At 38.6% G+C, this 18,579-nt stretch overlaps 1 pseudogene; it reads left to right on the forward strand.

Annotated features, from left to right (window-relative positions):
- Positions 1-12,637: 12,637 nt before the first annotated feature.
- Positions 12,638-14,113, forward strand: LOC149052257 (uncharacterized; annotated as a pseudogene).
- The last annotated feature ends 4,466 nt before the right edge of the window (positions 14,114-18,579 follow it).

Genomic DNA, 18,579 nt, shown 5'->3' on the forward strand with positions numbered 1-18,579 from the left:
GCTATCTATTTGCTTGATTTATCTCTTTGCTTTTAGCCCACGCTCCTATGAAATACCCTGACTCCACAGCAAGAAAGAAAAGATTGCTATTTCTTTTTGTCTTATCTCAGTAACCGGGCTTTATATCATCCGCAAGCGGAGGAGCTCGTTTCAGCTTCCAACAGTTGTTCATCAACAATCGTCTTTGCAGCAAAGCTTCGTTTCACAATCCATAAATATTATTCACGGGTATAGTCTAAACGTGTCACCTGACCTTACAACCGAGTAGTATCTTGTGACATTATCAAATTTATTTTCCCCAAATTCAATGTAAGTTCCTAATGAAAAAATGCGGTTGTGACTCTAATTTACATATACATACATACACTTTATTTCAGCACGACAGTAGTTAAAGCTGGTGCTTATATGGTCTTGCATCTGAGTAGGAGGTTTGCAATAATTTACAAGTTACTTAAATACTGAACACTGCAACCATTAAAAATATATAAAATCGTCATTACGTAAATCAAAGGTTCAGGCGGATGTCGCTTTGAAATAAAAGTCCCTTATTTCCTGACTCTTGCTCAGTTTCGAATCTATAGTCGATCGTTCAGTTTTGCTTTACGCCGATGTTTGAATGTAATTGTATTCCAGAAAATAGCACCCCTTGAAACTAATAAACCGTTCTTACATATACTTGAGGGTGCCTTCAAGAAAAAAAAAATCGTGCGCAAGCCGTTTTTAAAAAACACAACTACATGCTGCATAGCAATAAATCGATTAAACTGTTATTTCTTCTCGTGAGTCGAAAGAAGCAAGTACAATAAAATGAGCGTCATTTAAGTGAGTACTAAACATGGCCTCTGATAAAATACATTTGCAAAAAGTCATCACAAAGAATCAAACGCCGAAGTGTGTCAGTATTTTCCTTCGATCTAACTAAGAGAGGATGTCAGTATCCATCGAACGGAATTGAGATATTTTGGCAAGTCGCCCAAAATTCGTTTTCACTCCTACTTTAATATTTGTAGCCCAATATGTCCTAATAATCGTGGTGCAGCTTTTTTGTGAAAATATATTTTAGTTTTCGAGAAATGACTTTTTTCGTTCGACCGCTCAAAAATGCAAATTTTCACCGTGATTATTACCCAAGTTGTGCGACCTCGTGAAACAAATATACCGACCTCCAGTATTTCTGTCAACATAAACTTCTGTTTTATCATTTAAACTTAATCCCCTTTCACTACTGAAGCTGGCAAAGAAACATTTAGTTTTAGGTGAATACTTTTGTCCGTCATACTTTTCCTGTGTCGAAAAGTAGCATCAAAACAAAGACAGTTTTAACAATGACCGATATGACAGAATCTAATGAGCTTCCCGATTTTAGAAGATAAAGGGATGGTTATAAAGTTACTGTAAAAATTTCCTTGTGTATTTGTGTTGTTCTATCTTGAGACGAACTCAAAGTCCTGCAAAATTTACTTGCTAGCGACTATCAAATATACGTGGTGTGCTTACCTGTCGCCTCCGTTTATGGCATAAATCACAATTTGTAAAAAAAAAAAAACATAACACTCTTACCTGGTTTATTTATGATTTTATTAGCTGTTTCGATTACTATAATATGCCTGGGTATTGCTATTTGCCAGGAGCGTGCATTTTGCGTTGTGTTCTCCCCTCCCCCATTTACATCATAGGTTAGTCACGCAATAATCGATACCGACACAAATGAATATTTACCTTCTATAAATATTTTTGTTGAAGTTGAATTTAAAACATTAGAATATGTGTTATTTGAGGTCACTTATCGTTGGTTCAGTGGCTGCGAAAAAGTTAAAAGCGGGTTCTTACTTCAACGCTATTGAAATTTACAGTATTCTAACGGGAGAGCAAAGCGTGATGCTCCGGGGATAAAAACTTTTAGGGGCCTTTTACATGATATCGGAATGAGTTTTGTCCAAGAACGAATTCATCCCGGTTGTCACATAATACCAGAGTAAAATTTATTCGAAACGAGTCATTTCTGAATGATTTTATCGGGGTTTTCATTCCAGAACGAAACACTGATTCTGGACGACTTTTTCTACCCGTATAATGTAATCGCGGTACGATATATCCTCTTTAGGACGAGGGAAGCATAGAAAAAGATAGAAGAGGACATAAATACTTGTTTTAACAGGCTAAATTATCTTGAATGTAAACACGGTATGAAGTTCATTTCTTTCCGGAACGAAACTCATTTTGGAATTTTGTAAAAGTTACCTTAGGGTAAGCCATTCCCGATTATGCTAGCAGTTTTTTGGCATTATGTGATTAAAAGAGCATTTTTCACACTTTTTATTCCAGTATAACAGATCGATTTACGAGCAAAAAGACGGCGCCGCCATGGGGAGTCCGGTTTCCGCTGTTATTGCTAACTCTACATGGAGATTTTCGAAGAACAGGCGATAACTACATTATCCTACGAACCTAGGATCTGGAAACGGTACGTGGACGATGCTTTTACCATCCTAGATCGCGAAAACGTAGATGACTTCTTACAGCATCTAAACAACCAGCAGCCTTCCATCCACTTTACCATGGAGACCGAGGAAGACTACAAATTCGCCTTCCTAGACACCGCAGTTTTAAGAGAACCGAACAGCCGCCTCACCACCAGCGTATACAGGAAGCCCACGCACACCGATCAATACTTGGCGTATGACTCACACCACCCTCAATCAGTAAAGCGCAGTACTGTTAACTGCCTTTACGAACGCGCCAAACGTCTCGTAACAAAACCCTCCGTCATCTCCGAGGAGAAAAGACATCTGTCATCTTTTCTGGTTTCTAATGGTTATCTTTTTTCTTTCTTGCAGAAACTTACCAAGACCGCAAAACGAACAACAGAGCCCAACCCGCCAACGAGTTCAAAGCTACTACGGTTTACCTTATGTCAAAGGTCTGTGCGAACAGCTTCGCCGTTGCCTACAACAACAAGGCGTGCGCGCTGTTTTCAAGTCGGAGACTACGCTAAGACCTCAGTTAGTGCGACCAAAAGACTCTGTCGACCAGGCTAAACAAGATGGCGTAGTTTACAGGATTCCCTGCGAATACAGCAAGGTGTAAATCGGAGGGACTGGAAGACCTATGCAAGACAGAATTAAAGAGCATGATCGAGACATTGGACTCGCCCGCACCGAGACCTCCGCCATTTCAGAGCATGCCCACAACACCGGACATAAGCCACACTGGAACGAAGTAAAGTTCATTGATCGTGACCCTCACTATTAAACGCGCAGGGTCAAAGAGGCAATTCATATAAGACTTCACCTTAACAACAGCAACAGGGATAGTGGAATAGATTTTTCAGAAGCGTGGATGCCCACGATCAGAAAACACAACAGGAGAGCCGTGCGACAGCGGACCGCCGAGGGAGCAAATCACTGAGTGAACAGCAAGGATCGAAATGCCCCAATCAGAGCCGTTGAAAAACAACTTATCACAGCCGAGCATCATGCTTTATAAGATCACGCATGACCAGTCGACCTCATCGCCTGAAGAAGACTATGCAGTCGAAACGTCGCGATCCACATCACACGAGACTACATCGTGAGACAAACGAAAAACATTATTGTTATTCACCACGATGAATAACCACAACCTTTTTAACGACTAATGACCTTGAAGCTTGAGCTTGCCGTTACTTTTGATGTTGGCGAACATTTTGTGAAAGCCACGCATTTTTTGGAAGGGGCTGGTCCCTTTTTTAGCTTGTTAGGTAAAACTGAGGGCCATTTCCCAAATTTATCAAGCTCCTTGTTTCCCGAACGTCAAGGACAGATTTTGTCAAGAATAACAATTTGACAGATCAGTACCTGAATGTTGTTGTTGTTGTTTTTAAATTATTAATTAACCACTTGACGTGAATTTTACAAGGTGAGATTGACATTGACAGCTCGTAGTTGGCAAATCACTTTTTGTTGTTGTTGTTGTTGTTTAAAGGTGCTGACGGGGGGAGGGAAAGCGATCGGAAATGGGTAAAGATGCTCATACGGTGTCTCAAACTTTAGTGGACTACCAGAGACCTAGCTGGTACCTTTTAGGGTGTTTTTCGCTTAAGAAAAAACCTGAAATAAGCATTACTAGGACGAATTTAATGATCTGACTTGAGCATCCAGAGCATATCGAGAAAAGGGTTTTTATTTTTGGGATTTTTTAATTTTTTTGTGTTTGAATTGGTACTTTCTAGGGGAATAGGGATGTACACCAGTTGCTGCCACTCCCACACGGATAAGACTCAGGTACCTTTTATAATTTTATAGGGGTCGTTTTCGCAATTCCCGGCGCCCACTCCCACCCTCTTATGTATAAGGGTCCCCCGGTGAGTGCTGATACGTGCAGCACACTTGAAATTTAGCAAGGAAAAATTTTGATGTAGTTTTCTGGTGAAGAGAAAAAAGTTTTGTCAGCGTCTAGTAGCTGGTATAAAAGGGACTTTACCACCATGTACCCAATTACGCCTCCCGCCAGACGGCGGGAAGCCAACAAAGCGCTCAGACATTGATATATAAAACTCTGCCTCTGTCTGGATTTTTGATAGCCTATTGACCAATTCCCGATCGAAACCTAACTCTGACGGGACGCGTAATTTTGCACAAGGTAGTAAGTATAGCCTACTTACCGCAGCCAGGTTGTATGAATTTTTCAGACGTCTTGAGTACATCTGTGATACAAACTTGCCAATCCCTCTATCTGCTTTCGGAATCGACTCAAGCCTGCCTTTATTATGACCGGACACTTCTTTAGACGCTCTATATCTACTATTGGAATCAAGACTCCACCCAACACCGAGATTTCATCTATGAGTGGGGTAAATTGTAAAATCATCGATATCTTTTGGCACCTCGAAGATACCGGCACCCGACAAAATAATTGAAAACTTGCAACTCTGCAAGTGACTTGAAATGTCTTTTTGACAACTACACAAGGGAACGACTTGAGATATGCAACTTCGGTCTTCTCGATAACTAAACCCACAAGTTCCACTAGCGAACGATTTAAATGAACAGCAAAACTCCATATTATCATCTAAGATCAGACGCTTACACAACAGATCAGTTAGCTAAATCAGTATGTAGCTTGTCAATCAAGTTAACTTTTGTTGACATTCTTTGACTTCCGCCTGCAAAGGAATCATTGATGGAACTGCACATTTTAGATTTCTGAATGCAATACCTCCTGGAAGGTTTTTCTAGATATCGTTCAAAGAGGAAAAAAAAACATCTCTTGATATTTCGGAGGTTGATTCATCTTTGAATCCATATATATCTGTCACGCTTGTCATGTAACTGATATAATAAGATGGAGTAGATATATGGCCTTGTTTATTTCATAGTCGCTAGCAAGTAAATTTTGCCGAGTTTGAGTTCGTCTCAAGATAGAACAACACAAATACACAAGTAAATATTTACAATAACTTTATAACCATGCTTTTGTCTTTTAAATGTAGAAGCTCAGTAGATTCTGTCATATCGGTCATTGTTAAAACTGTCTTTGTTTTGATGCTACTTTTCAACATAGGAAAAGTATGTCGGACAAAAGTATTCACCAAAATCTAAGTATTTCTTTGCCAGCTTCAGTAATGACAGGGAATTAAGTTTAGATGATAAAGCAGAGAATTATGTTGACAGAAATACCGGTGGTCAAGTAAATTCGTTACATGAGGTCACACAACTCGGGTAATATTCACGGTCAAAATTTGCATACTTGAGCGATCAAACTAAAAAAATTATTTCTCGAAAACTAAAATATATTTTCACCAAAAAACTACATCATAATTATTAGGACATATTGGGCTCCCAAAATAAAAGTAGGAGTGAAAGCAAAATTTTGGGTGACTTGCCGCTGTTTGTCTGATGTTGTTGACATTTAGCTCTTAATTTTCTTTAAATTGAGCTGCTAAGTTCAAGCACCGAAAAATTTGCAAACCAGATGCGTTCCGAGGCTGCAAATAGAATATTTGCAGCAAAAAAGAAAAAAACAAATGGCTAACATGGTTTTTTTTCCTTCATTGTTCCAGCATCGTCTGCACCAAATCTCGCGGATTCCATCTATTCTATATTTAAACGGCAGAGAGCTTTTACTTTGCTTATATATCCTCATCTAAACACGAACGGAAGCTGGGAGAGTTCAAGAAAGTTATGCAAACGTTAGACACAACTAAGGGTTTGCATAGCTTTAGAAAGTATTGAAAAAATTCTTGCCAATTCATGTTCCTGTTTACTTTCTATAACGAACTTATCCAAGATTTAGAATCAAGCGCGACTGGACGAACTCCCTTCTCCTGGCATGGAAGATATCATCCCTCAGTGGCTACCCAACCTTCCTCCCCGCCTCTTCCTTCCACCCTAATCCTCAGAGGCTAGTTAGGTTGAGAACTGATGAACTGGGTGGATACATCGTAAAGTTTGTCTGATTGATGACTAAAAAGCCTAACCTTCGCTATTGATATTATTTTATAACAATAATACACTTTGTGACTTTGGTGAATATGTCTGATCATTGCAACTTTGTAACTGTTACAATTATCCCTGTAAGTCTTTCGTTGTCCCTGCTCATCGTCCCTGTACATTGCCTGCATGATTAAAATTAGAAAAAATAGTCTTCACTGTTAACTTACAGCCTTCCTAGGTTGATATTGTTCATAAATATTTCTCTTGGCAAATTCTCCAACTGGTTGTTGTCCAAGTACCTGTCAACAAATGACGATAGTTGGTCTTCAACCGCATTACTGATATAAACGTATTGTCATTATCATCAATATCTTCAAGTGACAAGAAATGTTTTTGATAAGAGCCCATGTTGCTCATAGTACAACAACGTATTTATATTTTCAGGTAAATCTGTCAACTCCATTATTTAGTTTCGCTTATCAGGCGCGAATGTCTTCCACGACATCCATCCATAAGTAACACATTCGTCAATCTATTATTTTCCACAGAAAAGATTTCGATGTCGGCATGGGAAACAACATAATATTCAAGTTTCTTAAATGGGTTTTTCCTTACCATTATAAAATGAGGGGAAAACACAAACAATAGTTTATGCAAAGAGCATTTGAAATAGCTCAGACAATTTTCGTAATTTTGCCCTTTATGTGATTGAATTCGAAAATGTCAATCACAAGTTCCCTGTGATGTAAGTAGCGAACAATTTTTCCTGAACCGAGCGATTTGATAAAATTTCCTTTTTCAAGTGTTGGTTCGGCCTTATCAAAAGCGATAGTCCATAAAAAAGAAGCCAGATCGAAAAGCTGCGGACAGACAGGCCCACTGATTTGGCTCAAATTTTGCATGCAAAATGGGTTAAGGATTTTGATCATGAAGGAGATATTTTTTAGGATTGAAATCTATTTTTGTAAAAAAATAAGGCTCAAGGCCATTTGGAGACCCTCATGAACATGGAAACGAGGTTGGTTAAGGGAAACTTTTCGATGCTTGGGCTTTCTTTGCTTTCTCATTTTTGTGTCTTTTTTATTATTATCATTATTATTTGTATCATAAAACAAGTGTGCAATTCTTCCTCTTTGGTTTGAATGTTAAATTTTGCAGGAAAAAAAAAAAAAGAAAGTGTTTGAGCGCGCTATTCAATTTACTCAGTTTTACGTGTTTAATATTCCTGAAAAATACCGTAAGTTCAGAAGCTTGTAGTGCTGTACATATGTCGAGTTAGAACAATTTGTAAGTTTCTAAAACAACAGCTGTCAGAGATTATTCGCTACAGTGAGTTCAGAGCAGGGCAACTTCAATGCACTGCCATATCTCCCAGTAGAATATGCCGATAAGGTTTCTGGAGATTTAAGTCGCAGTCTCTCTAGAGGCGGACCGGTGCATTTCGGTTGAAAAAAATTGATCTCTTTCAAACTATTCCCATGAATCAGTCTGAAAGTATACTAAGCAACCTTGATTTCCCGAAATAATGACAAATTAATTTTTCCCGTGGGAAAATCGCTTCTGCGCTTGAAGGCCTATTTTTGATAGTATTAACCAACATAAATGGCTCGTTTTTTCACAAAATGTTTGTTTGAAGAACTTTTTCGCTTCGCATATTTAGATCGATCATTTCTAAGAACAATGGTTTTTGACACTGAAAATTATTTTTTCGCTTAACACCTATTTCCCTCTGCTGCCATGACGTAAACCTACAACTTTCAATCTCGCCTCTGCTTAAAAGTCCAACTTGTTCCCGATGACATTTTTATTCAGAATAATTAAAATAAGAGAGAGGGGTATGTAAATTCAAAAATATTTTGTGATTTCGGTTTTAATTTTTTTAGCAGAGCGGGCTCATTTTCGAAAATTACAAACAACACTGCACAAAGAGCGGACTTAACTATATATCTAATTTACTTACTGTTGACGCCTGTGTTGAGCACTTTGAAGCTTCTTAATGCTTGTTGATGCCATAAAACAGCATTTAGAAGAGAAAATTCTCAATCCCATCCGCCGAAAGTTGACTCTTAGTCCTAAGCGATCTATTGTTTTCTTTATCACTCAGTATTGAAATGAAAAATGCAGGAAATGGCACTTTCGAGACCCTAAATTTAAAATCTTCTGTAAGAGCATGCTCCTAGATTCATTACTTTGGACGGCCTTCGGCGCTCGGTGTTATCTTCTCGTGCGTTCACCTTAAAAACCTCACGCTTCACCTGGAGGATGTCAACTTCTCGAAGAAATCGGAATAAATTTACAATTAGATGAATGATAACGTACAATAATACCCACCAGCGCTACGCTCAAAAATACAAACGTATTAACAATTCATCGGCAGAGTGACGGTGGCGCCGTAATTCGTAATTTCATTTATCGCTACATACGTGCATTGCATGAGGCCACAAAGTTTGTTGGATGTGATATATATTACTGCGACCCTTATAAAACCACTATTACCCTGACAACGACGCATTTTTTAAGAACGATGGCTTCAAATCAGACTAACCGTTTTCAGAGGCTAGATTTATCAGTAGAGGAGTTCATAGACGGACAGGAAAATGAAAACACCAAGAAAAAGACTAAACAATTTGTTGCTCTGTTCTATGAATTTCTTGCTTTGAAAGGGGAGACGAGGCAAATGAACTAATGACTCCTCTAGCGCTGAAAAAGTTTGTCAGCGAGTTCCTTATAACGGTCCGCAAAAAAGAAGACAACTAGGAATACGAGCCTAATTCCTTAACGGCATTCTTCGCTACCTTTCAGCGCCATTCGAAGAAAAATCAACTATGGACTTTGCCTTATGAAAAACGTCCAGTTCGAGAAAACTCGGAAAGCGCTTCAGTCAAAGCAGTCAAAAGGGATCTAAAACGAAAAGGCATGAGCAACAAGCCTAATGCTTCTGCTGCTTTAAGTGAGGAAAATGTTCAAGTTCTGTTTGAAAAGGATCTCTTGGGAAGTTCCACGGCAGAAGCGCTTTTAAACACGGTATGGTTCAACAACACAATCCATTTTGGTATACTAGGCTGCAAGAAGCACAGAGAAATGTGTTCAAGGAGAGACGTAAAACTTTGTCAAAACTTCCACAGGGGAGGAGTACCTCGAATTCAATGAAAGAGAAACCAAAACTCGTTCAGGAAACGATCCACGGAATGGAAGAGCCATTGCACCGAAAATTTTTGCCATGCCGAACAACCAGAAATGTCCAGTAAAGGCCTGCAAAGTCTACGCAAAAAGCGACCCGCGGAAATGAAAACCGACGATGCACCATTTTACTTTGGCAGTAAATAATGTTAAATCTGGAAACAACGACTTGCTGCCAATTGACATTATGCAACTGTCAGGACACAAAAAACGTTCAAAGTATCACTAGCTAAACTACTGTCTCACAGAAACAACAGTTGAACATGTCTCACACTCTCACTGGAAAGTTTGACTCGCCATTTTTTAGTGAGCAATGGAATCAGATGGCCACTCGCATTAATACGAAATTTAGAGGAAAGAGGAGGACTCTTATTCACAGACTTAAGAAAACTAGTTTGTTTTGAAAACACAAAGATGACACGATTAGTCTATAATTTCCCACAAAAAAATTATGGGTCGGTTAATTAAACAGAGTTAGCTATGGTTCAACAAAGCCGCGTTTTAAGTTATTCTAAATGTGGCTAATCTTAGCATATAAACTTTACTAATTATGTAGAGCGTAAATAAGGCATAAAACGCGGACTAGAAAATCATTTATCTGCCCAAAATAATGCATTTACAAACAGGTTAGGTGACGACAGTCAAAGGAATAAAGTTTGATAGACTGTCAGTTAATAAAAAAAAGTTTATTAGATATTTAATTGTTTTGTTCACACCTTCAGATAAAGGAAAAAAAGTGGCGTTCTCGTTGTGAGAGGGAATCGAACTCCACAAAGCCTATTAAAAGAGCGCAAGCGCTACCACTGCACCACACGCTTGCTTCTTTGCTTGATTTATCTCGTTGCTTTTAGCCCATGCTCCTACAAAATGCCTTGAATCCACAGCAGGAAATAAAAGATTGCTATTTCTTTTGTCTTTGCTCAGTAACCGGGCTTTATATCATCCGCAAGCGGAGGAGCTTGTTTCAGCTTCTGACAGTTGTTCATCAACTGTTATTTCCTCTCGTGAGACGAAGGAGGCAAGCACAATTAAATTCGTTTTCACTCTTACTTTTATAGCTTGTACCCCAATATGTCCTGATAATTGTACATGTGGTGCAGTTTTTTTGTGAAAATATATTTTAGTTTTCAGTCGCGAAATGACTTTTCTCGTTCGACCGCTCAAATATGCAAATTTTCACTGTGAATGTTACCCGAGTTGTGTGACCTCGTGTCATGAATTTACTTTACCTTCGGTATTTCTGTCAACATAATCCTTTGTTTTATCCTCAAAAATTAATCCTCTATCATTGCTGAAGCTGGCAAAGAAATATCTATTTTTTGGTGAATAATTTTGTCCGACATACTTTTCACATGTCGAAAAGTAGCTCAAAACAAAGACAGTTTTAACAATGACCGACATGACAGAATCTACTGAGCTTCTAGCTTTTAAAAGACAAAAGGATGGTCATAAAGTTACTGTAAATATTTACTTGTATATTTGTTGTTCCATCTTGAGACGAACTCAAAGTCCGGCAAAATTTACATGCTAGCGACTATGAAATACACGTGGTGTGCCTACTGGTCGCCACCGTTTATTGTCATAAATTACTAAAGTAACTTTATAACCATCCTTTTGTCTTTTAAAAGCTTGAAGCTCAGTACATTCTATTTTTTCTTCATAACTCGACTGCATATTACATTTACTATTATTATTTTTTTTCCTTTTTTGCTTTTGTTTTAAATGGCTTGTTCAGGTAATAAACTTAAACTTATTGAAAAAAAATCGCCGATGCAAAGTCATTCACAACGAGATTCAGAGAAACTTTTTGTGATAAAATTTTTGTTTGAGACTACTTTCATATTCCATTTTACATCATATCTTACACTTTTCTGTTCATAAAACTTTCTTTACATTTATGAACGCAAGAATCCTCTCTCTAAAAACAAAGCAATTTATCTGGTTCAATGTTGTTCACATTTCTCATCCCCTAAATATTCCAGCCACCCCTCAGAGACTTTAAAAAATTCTACACCCAAAAGGCTTGGAAAAAGGACACAATGGAAACAAATCTAATTTAAGCGCTCGAATTAATGGATATCAGCACAGAGAAAAACCTTTTTCCCCATTGCCTGGTTTTGTTTCCTATCACAAATCATTATCGGAATTATTCATTTGTGACCCTCTACAAATTTCAGGGAATAAGGTGAACGCACGCACACGGCACGTTATAACACGCTCGCACGCCAATAGCATAACACACTTACCGTGCAGATATGCACCTAAAAATAATTGATTATGAAAAGCGTGTTGGTAGCCATTTTTCATATCTGGCCAGCGCGGTAGAGCTTTGAATCTATAACTTGCTAGATTTTTTTTTTTTTTTTTTTTAACACGCTAAGTTCCTTTGTTTCCTTAACACGCTAGCTTATCTTTTACAACCCAGCTTAATTTGTCACTTGTGTTTGTCAAGTATGCTACTAACAGAATATAAGCGAAAATGAAGATCTCCTGTCCTATTTGAAAGTTGTAATAAAAAGGAAACACTCTCGACAAATCACTTTCCCTCAGGATTTTAAAGAAGAATTCAGTGAGCAAGACGTGTTTCACAAGGTCTAGAGGAGCTCAGTTTGAACACATGAATTACTGTTTTAAAAGTTAATCCTAACCGCGTAAAATATAAATCCTTCTCGCTTCACGCAGTTAATAAGCCTTATCAATACTAGCAACGGATTACCGGCTCCATGTCCCCTTAACGACACGGTCGTTGTTTGTCACTCTATGCAAGTCGGCAATTTTCAAATAAATAACCGCTAGTTAGCCGGCGCAAAACGAAGCTTTTCGAGCGAAGCCGCGTATCATTCAACATTATATACATACCGAGATTTACGCGCTAAAATTCATCGAGACGAAAATAGTTTCTTCGCGCTAAAGACGCCAGCTGATTAGTCATACGATTATCATTATTTTCACTAATGAAAAAAACCGTGTCGCTTGCTCGCCGCTGCTCTTGACCGACAAACAGCACATTTCTAAGAGCTTAGGCGCATTTTTTTTTAAGAAAGATGGCTTCAAATCAGACTAAGCCTAGATTTATCAGTAGAAGAGTTCATAGACGGAGAGAAAATGAGAACACTAAGACAAAGACTAAACAATATGTTGCTCTGTTTCATGAATTTCTTGTTTTGAAAGGCAAGACGAGGCAAATGAACGAATGACCCCTCAAGCGCTGAGCAAGTTTAGTTCCTTCTAACGGTTCGCAAAAAAGAAGACAACTAGGAATACGAGCGTTATTCCCTAAGGGCATTCTTCGCAAGCTTTTAGCGCCATTTGAAGACAAAAAAAATCTATGGACTTTGCCTAATGAAAGACGAAAAACACCAAAAAAAAAAAACAAAAAACACGATGTTGTTCTGTTCCATGAATTTCTTGTTTTGACAGGCGAGACGAGACGAATGGATGAATGACTCCTCAAGCGCTGTACAAGTTTCTCAGCGAGTTCCTTATAACGGTTCCCAAAAAAGGACACAACGAGGAATACTAGTCTAATTCCCTAAGGACTTTCTCCGCCAGTTTTCAGCGCCATTCGAAAAAAATATACTACGGACTTTGTCTTATGAAAAACGTCCAGTTCGAGCAAACTCGGAAAGCGCTTCAGTCAAAGCAAAGGGATCTAAAACGGAAAGGCATGGGCAACAAGTCTAATGCTTTTGCTGCTTTAAGTGAGGAAGATATTCAAGTTCTGTTTGAAAAGGATCTCTTAGGAAGTTTCACGGCAGAAGCGCTTTTAAACACGGTATGGTTCAACAATATAATTCATTTCGGGTTACTAGGCCGCAAGGAGCACAGAGAAATGTGTTGGGGAGACGTTAAACTTTGTCAAAACTTCCACAGGGCAGGAGTACCTCGAATTCAATAAAAGAGAAACCAAAACTCGTTCAAGAAACGATCCACGGACTGTAAAAGTCATTGCACCGAAAATGTTTGCTGTGCCGAACAACCAGAAATGTCCAGTAAAAGCCTACAAAGCTTACGCAGAAAAGCGAGCCGCGGAAATGGAAACCAACGATGCACCGTTTACTTTGACAGTACTCAATGTAAAATCTGGCAACAACGACGTACCGCCAACTGATATTATGAAACTGTCAGGTCACAAAAACGTTCAAAGTATCACTTGGTACTCTAACGTCTCACAGAAACAACAGTTGAATATGAGTCACACTCTCACTGGAACGAGTTCGAGAGAAATAGCTACCCAGTCTGGCTCTTCTATTCCGGAGAAAAGAAAGCACGAGTTTGACGAACTCAATTATCCAACATTTCGTCCAACTTTTTCTCACTGGCAAGCAGCACAGCAGCCCCTTTCCCTTTTTTGGGGTGCTGTTATAAGCGGAGGACATATAGGTGTGGCAATAAACACTTTAAATCAACCGCCCACACTTTCAGTGTGAGAGGAAAACCCTAGCAAAACTTATAAAAGAATCAAACCTCTTGATTCGGAATCTTACTATTGTTTGTCAATTCAAGCATGCGGGTTCTGATTTATATAAGCAACAAAAAATAGTCTCGGGTTTTTCGACATATTTTCAGGATGTCTTATTTTATTCTAACTAGCTCTGCCTTTTAACTGCATTTTTGCTCGATAATTTAAATGTAAAGTATTTTACAAGGAAGCCATTTCAGTGCAACTCTCGAATTGTGAGGCGGCTTGACCGCGCGTTGTTTTCCTTTGAAAGAAAATAAAGACATGTTTATCCTTGAGTTCTCCTCACTTATGAATCTAGCTATGTATATAATAAATAAGTTATTTCACGGTTAGTTCACTTGCGCGAATTTTATTCACTCCTTGTCAATAAAAATCGTACGCGCTCACCAACCGTGAAACAACATACAATTGTAATCTGATCTTGGCATCTTACGAGCTCTTCGTCTTTAACACTGTGGTATATACCTTCAGGAACGAAAATTTAACGCGAGGATAATTAAAATTAACATGGTCGAAGGTACTAACGAGTCTTTTTTAGCTCGCAAACTCAGCGAACTTAAATTTTCAAATTCCTCTGGACCCTGTGCGTGTATTCACTTGCTTTTGGTTTTCATAGTTAGGTCATTTACACTACAACACGGTTTACAGGCGCAAAGGAAGAAGCAAACGCTTCGTAGTCGTTCATTATCAAGTTTGAAAATGCATTTACAAATTCTTAAAGTTCTCATACTTTCTAACCGGTGGAAAAGATTTCCCTGGCGGAAAATTATTTTTGACGCCAGACCAGTAGAAGAGGAATACGACCAACTGGACGACTACGGTTCTGGCAGCAGCGATGAAACTAATCAGGAAATTGACTCAGGTGATCACTTTGACTTTTCAAATTGTGATACATCTGAGCGATCGGAAGTGCAGGCATTTGCAGCCAAAACATGTGGATGTGCACTTGGAAATAACGGAGATCCATGCAGCTCTACTACCAAAATTGAAGTCATCTTCGATTGCCGAAACAACCTTGCGGTACTTTCCTCGACTGAACTCAGTCTGGTAATTTTGGCAATGATCCACTGTGCCATAAACTGTGACCATGTCAGCGACTCAGGAAGAGCAGAGAAAATGAGGCAGCGAACCAGGATGCCTTTCCATTTTCATAGCCACCGAGTCTGCCTGAAAACTTTTCTTTTCATGCGTCGTCTCCACAAGACCGGATTCTGCAGTCGCGCTAAATATTATCGGCAACAAGTCTTGACGTCTACCTAACTCTGCTTTCAGCGCTGAAACTATTCAATGGGTGGTAAAGTTCTTCATGAACGTCGCCGAAGAGCAAAGTTTTTTTTTTTACTTTCAGGACGTGTTTCTGGCTTCAAAAGAACTGACATGAAACTGCTGCCAACCTCCATGACAAAATCTCGTCTTTGGAAAAGCTACCAAGGTGCGTAGAGACTAGCAAGGCGAGCGTTCAGTGCTCCGAAAGCATGCAGATATTGAACCTGACAGGAATACTTAAGCAGTTGCAGTACTGAAGTGTCCCCATCAGCATGAGCTGGGGCCTGCTTCTTTGCCGTTACTTGATGATTATTCGGACTTCCCAACATTGGATTCCGAAGCATTCGCATCTCTGGTGAGTTTTAATAGCAGCCCCACTGTCCAGACTTACCAAGAAACAGCCACATCCAGTAAAGAACCCACTGAATCTTAGCGTTCCATCAGGCGTACACTACGTCAAATCCACCAAGAAAGCCTGTCGCCCGTGTTTCCTGCCCAGATGGCTCCAAAAAGACCACCTCTGTTACCAAAGTAACTACAATTGTAACGAAGGGAACTGATATGTGTACTGCCGCCCTTGCTTCTGTTGATGTTCTCTTCACGGACGACGAGATGGCAAGGTGCAACACGTCGGGAACTAAAGGTTACCACCGTTTGGACAGCGGGAAATTAGGCTTTCTTGTGTCCGTTTTACAAAGAAAGTTTGACTCGCCATTTTTTAGTGGGCAATGGAATCAGATAGTCGCTCGCATTAATACGAAATGTAGAGGAAAGAGGAGGACTCTTATTCACAGACTTAAGAAAACTAGTTTGTTTTGAAAACACAAAGATGCCACAATTAGTCTATCATTTCACACAAAAAATTATGGGTCGGTGGATTGAACAGAGTCAGCCATTGTTCAACAAAGCTGCCTTCTAAGTGATTTCAAATGTGGCTACTCTTAGCATATAAACTTTACTAATTGTGGGGAGCCTAAAGAAGGCATGAAACGCAGACAAGAAAATCATCTATCTGCCCAGAATAATGCATTAACAAACAGGTTAGGTGACGACAGTCAAAGGAATAAAGTTTGGCAAATAGATTGTCAGTTAATAAAAAAAAAGGAGTATATTAGATATTTCATGATTTTGTTCACTCCTTCAGTTTTTACAGTAACCTTCTAGCCATGCTTTTGTCTTTTAAATCTGGAAGCTTAGTAGATTCTGTCATATCAGTTATTGTTAAAACTGTCTTTGTTTTGCTAAACGTTTGAACGTGTCCTTTAGTAGCATGTCGTAATGATGTGGAATATTGATCGAATGAAGCCTTTAAGTGCTACTGTGGTTCTTTCTTTCTTTATTCACACCTGTCTTTGTTTTGATGCTACTTTTCGACATGGGAAAAGTATGTCGGACAAAAGTATTAACCAAAACCTAAATATTTCTTTGCCTCAGTAATGACAGGGGATTAAGTTTAGATGATAAAACAATTATAAACGATTATGTTGACAGAAATACTGGAGGCCAAGTAAATTCGTTGCATGAGGTCACACAACTCGGGCAATATTCATGGTGAAAATTTGCATATTTGAGCGGTCAAACTAAAAAAATTATTTCTCAAAACCTAAAATACATTTTAAAAAAACCTACACCACAATTATTAGGACATATTGGGCTAACAAACATGAAAGTAGGAGTGAAATAAAATTCTGGGTGACTTGCCCCTGTTTGTCTGATGCACGTTAACATTAGCTCTTAATTTTCTTTAAATTGAGCTGCCGAGTTCAAGCACCGAAACATTTGCAAACCAGATGCGTTCCGAGGCTGTCGATAGAATATTTGCGGCAAAAAAGAAAAAAAAAAGGCCAACATCGTTTTTTTTTCTTCATTGTTCTAGCAACGTTCGGACCAAATCTCGCAGATTCCGTCAATTCTATATTTAAATGGCAGAGGGCTTTTTCTGTGTTTATATATTCTCATTTAAACACGAAGGGAAGCTGGGAGGATTCAAGAAAGTTATGCAAACGTAAGACACTATTAAGGGTTTGTATAGCTTTAGAAAGTAACAAAAAAAATTCTTGCCAATTCAAGTTCTTGTTTATTTTCTGTAACGAACTTATCCAAGATTTAGAATCAAGCGCGAGTGGACGAACTCCTTTCTCCTAGCATGGAGGATGTAACCATCCAGTGGCTACACAACCTTCCTTCCCGTCCCTTCCTTCCACCCTAATCCTCGGAGGCTAGTTAGTCTGAGAACCAACGTACTCAGTGGATACATCATAAAGTTTGTCTGATTGATGACTAAAAAGCTTAGCCTTAGCTACTGATATTTTTAAAACAATAATACACTTTGTGACTTTAGTGAATATGTCTGGTCTTTGCAATGTTGTAAAGTGGAAACAACATGATATTTGAGTTTCTTCACTTTTGACTTACAGCCTTCTTAGATTGGCGTTGTTCATAAATATGTCTTTTGGCAAATTCTCCAACTGGTTGTTATCCAAGTACCTGTCAACAAATGACGATAGTTAGTGTTCAGGCGCATTACTGATATAAACGTATTATCATTATCATCAATATCTTCAAGTGACAAGAAATGTTTTTGGTAAGAGCCCATGTTGCTCATAGTACAGCAACGTATTTATATTTTCAGGTAAATCTGTCAACTCCATTATTAAGTTTCGCTTATCAGGTGCGAATGTCTTCCAAGACATCCATCCATAAGTAACACATTCGTCAATCTATTATTTTCCACAGAAAAGATTTCAATGTCGGCATGGGAAACAACATGATATTCGAGTTTCTTAAATGGGTTTTTCCTTACCATCATAAAATGAGGGGAAAACACAAACAATAGTTTATGCAAAGAGCATTTGAAATAGCTTAGACAATTTTCGTAATTTTGCCCTGTTTGTAATTGAGTTCGCAAATTTCAATCACAAGTTCCCTGTGATGTATGTAGCGAACGATTTTTCCTGAACCGAGCGATTTGAAAAAAATTTCTTGTTCAAATGTTGGTTCGGCCTTATCAAAAGCGATAGTCCATAAAAAAGAAGCCAGATCGAAAAGCTGCGGACAGACTGGCCCACTGATTTGGCTCAAATTTTGCACGTAAACTTAGTTAGGGGTTTTGATCATGAAAGAGATATTTTAAGATTGAAAATCACGGCCATTTGGAGACCCTGAAGAACATGGAAACGAGACTGGGCTTTGCTTTCTCATTTTTGAGTCTTTTTTATTATTATCATTATTATTTCTATCATAAAACGAATATGC

Source organism: Pocillopora damicornis, chromosome 1 (assembly GCF_964200805.1).
Source record: "Pocillopora damicornis chromosome 1, jaPocDami1.2, whole genome shotgun sequence".
Classification (NCBI taxonomy): Eukaryota; Metazoa; Cnidaria; class Anthozoa; order Scleractinia; family Pocilloporidae; genus Pocillopora; species Pocillopora damicornis.